Consider the following 6,673-nt stretch of genomic DNA (forward strand, 5'->3'; position numbering starts at 1 on the left):
AGGGGGACAATTTAAGAGGCGATGACAGCCTCCCAAAGGTGAGAGATGAGGGTGGTTTAAAACAGACGGTAGCTCTGGCAGGGGCAGGAAGGGAATCTGATTACGGATACACAGCATACCGAAGATGCTGCATGATTTTCTGATGGATGAGATGAAAGAAAGAAAGAAAGAAAGAAAAAGAAAGAAAGAAAGAAAGAAAGAAAGAAAGAAAGAAAGAAAGAAAGAAAGAAAGAAAGAAAGAAAGAAAGAAAGAGAAAGAAAGAAAGGAAAGAAAGAAAGAGAAAGAAAGAAAGAAAGAAAGAAAGGAAGGAAGGAAGGAAGGAAGGAGAGAGAGAGAAAGAAAGAGAGAGAGAAAGAAGGAAGGAAGGAAGGAAAGAAAGAAAGAAAGGAAGGAAGGAAGGAAGGGGAGAGAGAGAGAAAGAAGGAAGGAAGGAAGGAAGGAAAGAAAGAAAGAAAGAAAGAAAGAAAGAAAGAAAGAAAGGAAGGAAGGAAGGAAGGAAGGAGAGAGAGAGAAAGAAGGAAGGAAGGAAGGAAAGAAAGAAAGATAGAAAGAAAGAAAGAAGAAAAGAAAAGAAAGAAGGAAGTAAAGAAAGAAAGAGAAAGAAAGAAAGAAAGAAAAGACAAGACAGACATTCAAGGGTTCCAGTGTTTGGGGCCTGAGCAATTAGAAAGATGGCGTTAACATCAATGATCCAGAAAAGGTTATAGTTCCACTCTCTGCCTCCTTCCATTCCTCCACCCTTGCTTTCTTTCTGTGTCCTGACTGAAAATCACAGAGTGCCTTGACCATTCTCTGACCCAGCCAGCTGCAGGTTTTTCCCAGCAGATTTGAGCCCAATCCAAGGCATTAAACATTCCCAGGTGCTGATAAAGGCTGTTGCCCAAAACACTGAGTCAAATTCCTTAAACCCTCATATAAAGTCCATGCTCTGAGCCCCTCACAGAAGACATACCTATGTAGAACACCTGTTTCCCCTTGCTCTCTACACCAAGGATTGCTGCAGCACTCTGTATAAGTTTCCCCAGCAAATGCTTTGAACTGGTCACCTGGCCTTCAGTGCTTCTTTCTTTAGAAACCTAACCAGCTCTATCTCCAGACGGTTTGAGAGACTCCCTTGTGGGAATTCCCCTGCCCCTACTTCCGGGATGATTCTAGCAACAGATTTGGCAGTATGAAACAGTACGGCAGATTGAAAGCAGGGGATGGATGGGAAGATCAGGAGTTCAGCTTTTAATCTATTGAGTTCAATATGTCTATTGGACATCCAAGTAGATATATCAAGTAGGCCTTTGGATATATGAGTACAGAGTTCAGAAAAGAGGGGTTTGGGATGAGATATAAATTTGAGAGTAGTCACTATATGTAAGTTGGAAAACTAGATGAAATCATTAAGGATATGACTATATATATAGAAGAGAGAAGAAGACCACATCCAAGGATCCAGATTTATATATACATATATATATATATAATCTCCAACATTTATTACTTTAAAAGAAATATATCAGCCGGGCACAGCGGCTCACGCCTGTAATCCCAGCACTTTGGGAAGCCAAGGCAGGCAGATCACTTGAGATCAGGAGTTTGAAACCAGCCTGGCCAACACGGTGAAACCCCATCTCTACCAAAAATATAAAAACTTAGCTGGTGTGGTGGCACGTGCCTGTAATCCTAGCTACGTGGGAGGCTGAGGCAGGAGAATCACTTGAACCCAGGAGGCAGAGGTTACAGGGAACCAAGATCGTGCCACTGCACTTCAGCCTGGGCAAAAGAGTGAGACTCCATCTCAAAAAAAAAAAAGAAAAAGAAAAAGAAGAAGAAAAAGAAATATATCAGCTTTATTCATAATTGCCAAAACTTGGAAGCAATCAAGATGTCCTTCATCGGACAACTGGATAAATCAACTATAGTGCATCTATACAATGAAATACCATTCAGCACTAAAAAGAATTGAGCTATCATATAATGTAAAGACATGGAAGAGACTTAAATGCATGTTACTGAGAGAAAAAAGGCAGTCTGAAAAAGCTATATACTATATGATTCCAACTATATGACATTCTGGAAAAGGCAAAACTATGGAGACAGTAAAAAGATCAGTGCTTGCCAGAGGTTAATGGAGAGAGACAGATGAATAGGTGGAGCATAGAGGATCTTTAGAGGAGTGAAATACTCCGCATGGCACTGTAACAGTGGATACATGTCATTATACATTTGCCCAACCCATAGGATATACAATACCAAGAGAAACCCTGGTTATAACTAAGGCGGCTGGGTGATGATAATGTGTCAATGTAGGTTCATAAGTTGTAACAAAGGTAACTCTGGTGGGGGATGTTGGAGCGTGAAGTATATGGGAACTCTCTGTATTTCTATTTTCAATTTTGCTGGGAACCTAAAATTACTCTTAAAAATAGACTTTTTAAAAAGAGATATTTATAATAACATTTAAAAAGTTTGTCTCTTTGATTTGCCACATCAAAATTTTAGTTCTGATAAGCTGAACAATCCTATACAAAATTAAAAATATATATACTTGTCTCCTAAAGATATCTACAGAAAAAGAGAGGAAGATTAGTTATGCTGAATATAGCTTTTGCTTTAAAATTAAATTCATCTTTTTAAAATGCCACTTGTTTATAATAAAATGACCAGTGACTTGTATTGGCCTGAACAGTTCTGTATTTTACCTTCTTGGTCTCAGTGGCTCTCTGTCTTAGATTCTATACCAGATCATTGTCTTAAGGGCCCTGCCAAAGGCTACCTAACTCTAGGATACAAATGTCAGTCTTATCTCATGAGTAGGGATCTGAAGTCAGAAACAGAGAAAGGAAGGGAATGATTTTGCAAATTTTCATGTAGTAGACATAACAGATTATAGTAGACAAGTAATCAATATTTGTTAAGAGAATATATACATATAATTGATACTAATTGATGATTGAAAGAATGAATGTGTTTATTAATTTGCAAAGTGATTGGAATGCTCAGCTTATACTCAGGACTTTTTTTCTTATTAAATTTTAGACTTGGAAATTGTACCCCTCTGGGCTTATTTAATTTCCTACATAAAAGAACATTTTGCCATGAATATTTATCAAAAATTTAAAATATCTTAAACATCCTTAAACTAATTCTGCTTTTCCATTTCCCCATTATTGTCAATAATGTCATCCTTTTGTTCTCATGGCATAATATGCATGGAGCTGCTCTATGTGCCCTGACAGTGCAGCGACTCCACTCCATGTTAAGCTCAAGAGATACTCGAGCCATAAAGGACAAAGTTGTGGCCTTAGCCAACAGAGCCCTTGCTCCCCAAACAGTACAATCTATGGCATAATCCACCAGGAAGTCCCAAGCCATTAGTTAAAATGTGGAACTTTAGAGAAAGGGAGTGTTTGCTTTCACGAAGAAATCTTGATGATTCTTCCTGACTTCAGCCTGTCCTCTGTCCCTTTACTTTCTCAGTACCTCCACTCTGGCCAGAGTTTGCCCCCATCTACCTGCCTGCCGCCTGCTTCTTTCAGCTGCCACAATTCCATACCATACTTTGCCCACTGGGACTTTCCACACTGGTAAGGAAGCAAAGTAGAACCCAAAGCAAAATGTGCTGAACAGACCAAACACACATTTCATATGGATAAGGGTATAATCCAAGCTATAAAACTCTTAGAAGAAAACAGGGGAAAAAACTTCATGACATTAAATTTAGCAATGATTTCTTGGACATGACACCAACAGTAAAGACCAAAAAAAAAAAAAAAAGAAAAATAGATAACTGGACTTCATCAAAATTAAAAACTTTGGGCCAGGCATGGTGGCTTATGCCTATAATTCCAACACTTTGGGAGGCCGAGGCATACAGATCACTTGAGGCCAGGAGTTTGAGACCAGCCTGGGCAACGTGGTAAAACCCTGTCGCCACTAAAAATACAAAAATTATCCAGATATGGTGGTGCATGCCTGTGGTCCCAGCTACTCAGGAGGCCTAGGCAGGAGAATTGCCTTAACCTGGGAGGCGGAGGTTGCAGTGAGCCAAGATTGCACCATTGCATTCCAACCTGGGAGACAAGAGTGAAAAACTCAATCTCAAAAAATAAATAAATAAATAAAAACCTTTGTGCATCAAAGGACACTATCAACAGAGTGAAAAAGCAACACACAGAATGGGAGAAAATCACACCTGATAAGGGATTAATATCCAGGATACATTTAAAATCCTACAACTCAAGAAAAACAACAACAACAACAACAAAATCTGATTAAAAAATGGGTCAAGGACGTGAACAGACATTTATTGAAGGATATACAAATGACCAAATAAGCACATGAAGAGATGCTCAACATCACTACACATTGGAGAAATGCAAATCAAACCACAATGAGATACCACTTCATACCCTTAGGATGGCTAGTATAAAAACAAAACTAAACAAAAATTAACCAGTGTTGGCAAGGATGTGGAGAAATTGCTGTATGTTGCTAGTAGGAATGTAAAATGGTGCAGCCACTGTGGAAAGTGGAATGGAAATTCCCCAAAAATCAAATATAAAATTATATAATCCAGCAATTCCATTTCTTGGGTATATACCCAAAGGAAAGAGAGATTTGTTCACCAATGTTCATAGCAGCATTATTCACAATAACTAAAAGACAGAAACACAAGTGTCCATCAATAAGTGAATGGATAAACAAAATGTACTATATACATTTAATGGAATTATGCAGCCTTTTGGAACAAAATTCTGTGACATGCTACAACATGGGTGAACCTTAAAGGCATTATGTTTAAACAGAAAGTACAATAGTGGCTCCCTTGGGCTGGATGAGGGGTGGAATGAGGAGTTAGTGTTTATCAGGTGCAAGGTTTCAGCTGGGGAAGGTGAAAAGGCTTTGGAGATGGATGGTGGTAACAGTTGCACAGTAATGTGAATGTAGTTAATGCCACAAAACTATACACTTAAAAGTGGTTAAACTAATACATTTTGTTGTATATATTTGCCACAATATAAAATATAATCTGGCTGGGCGCAGTGGCTCATGCCTGTAATCCCAGCACTTTGGAAGTCCAAGGCAGGATGCATCACTTGAGGTCAGGAGTTTGAGACCATCCTGGCCAACATAGTGAAACCCCGTCTCTACTAAAAATACAAAAATTGACCAGGCATGGTGGCACATGCCTATAACCCCAGCTACTTAGGAGGCTGAGGAGGGGGAAATGCTTGAACTCAGGAGGCGGAGGTTGCAGCAAGTCAAGATGGTGCACTGCACTACAGCCTGGGTGACAGAGCGAGACTCAGTCTCAAAAAGAAGAAGAAAAGGCAAAGAAAAAATATAATCTAACTTGAAGACATAATATAAGACATACCAGTCTTGAATTTTATTATTGAATCTTGAATATTATTATTATTATTAATCTCAAACCATAAAATAGAAAAAAAGTTATAAAAAATATAAGAAAGGGAAGTCCTAGCCAAAGTAATAAAGCAAGAACATAAGATAAAATGCATAAGTATTGGAAAGGAAGAAGCAAAACTATTGTTATTTATAGACAGTATGATTATTAAAATCCTATTGAACCTACCCAAAACAAACACTAGAATTAATAAGTGAAATTAGAATTCTTGGAGCATATAAAAAGTCTAATTGCTGTCCTATTTGCCACCAGCAAACAACTGGAAAATAAAGCTTTTTAAAAATACCATTAAAAAATATCAAATCCCTAAAAAGGCATCCAGTGAAAAATATGCAAGATTTTAGGGCGGCCATGGACGACGAGGAGGAGAGGTACCAGCTCTGGAAAATCCGCAAGACCTTCATGCAGCTGTGCCATGACCGTGGCTACCTAGTGACCTAGGACGAGCTTGACCAGACACTGAAGGAGTTCAAAGCCCAGTTCGGGGACAAGCCAACTGAGGGGCAGCCATGGTGCACGGACCTCACCACGCTGGTGGCCCACAGTGATGACCCCACCGACGAGATGTTTGTGTTCTTTCCAGAGGAGCCCAAGGTGGGCATCAAGACCCTCAATGTGTACCGCCAGCACATGCAGCAGGAGAACATCACGCGGGTCCTCATCATGGTGCAGCAGGGCATGACGCCCTCCACCAAGTAGTGCCTGGTCGACATGGCTCCCAAGTACGTCATGGAGCAGTTTCTGCAGCAGAAGTTGCTCATCAATATCACAGAGCACAAGCTAGTCCCTGAGTACGTTGTCATGACCAAGGAGGAGGTGACAGTGCTGTTGGCCCGATATAAGCTCCGAGAGAACCAGCTGCCCAGGATCCAGGCGGGGGACGCCGTGGCGCGCTACTTTGGGATAAAGCATGGGCAGGTAGTGAAGATCATCCGGCCCAGCAAGACGGCGGGCAGGTACCTCACCTACCGGCTGGTGCAGTAGCCACCTCCCTGACAGCCCCTAGAGGCAGACACATGGACAGTGACCCCCGTCACCTGCAGGATGGATGCCCCTGCCCTGCCGGAGCCCAGCCCCCCAGCTCTCTCCCGGCTGCTGCTCCTCTGGACTCCTCAAGGCAGGCAGCCTCCACTGAAGTGCTCCCATCCTGGGATGAGGCTTCCCATGGCCCGGTCCCTCCAATTCACCTGTGTATTTATGGGAGATCCGGCCTCAGGAGGTACAAGACCCCCACAGGGAGGTCACCTGGGGGCAGC

At 41.2% G+C, this 6,673-nt stretch overlaps 1 pseudogene; it reads left to right on the forward strand.

Annotated features, from left to right (window-relative positions):
• Nucleotides 1-5,768: 5,768 nt before the first annotated feature.
• LOC129007886 (DNA-directed RNA polymerases I, II, and III subunit RPABC1-like) lies at nucleotides 5,769-6,401 on the forward strand (annotated as a pseudogene).
• The last annotated feature ends 272 nt before the right edge of the window (nucleotides 6,402-6,673 follow it).

The sequence above is a fragment of the Pongo pygmaeus genome, chromosome 9 (genome assembly GCF_028885625.2).
Source record: "Pongo pygmaeus isolate AG05252 chromosome 9, NHGRI_mPonPyg2-v2.0_pri, whole genome shotgun sequence".
Taxonomy (NCBI): Eukaryota; Metazoa; Chordata; class Mammalia; order Primates; family Hominidae; genus Pongo; species Pongo pygmaeus.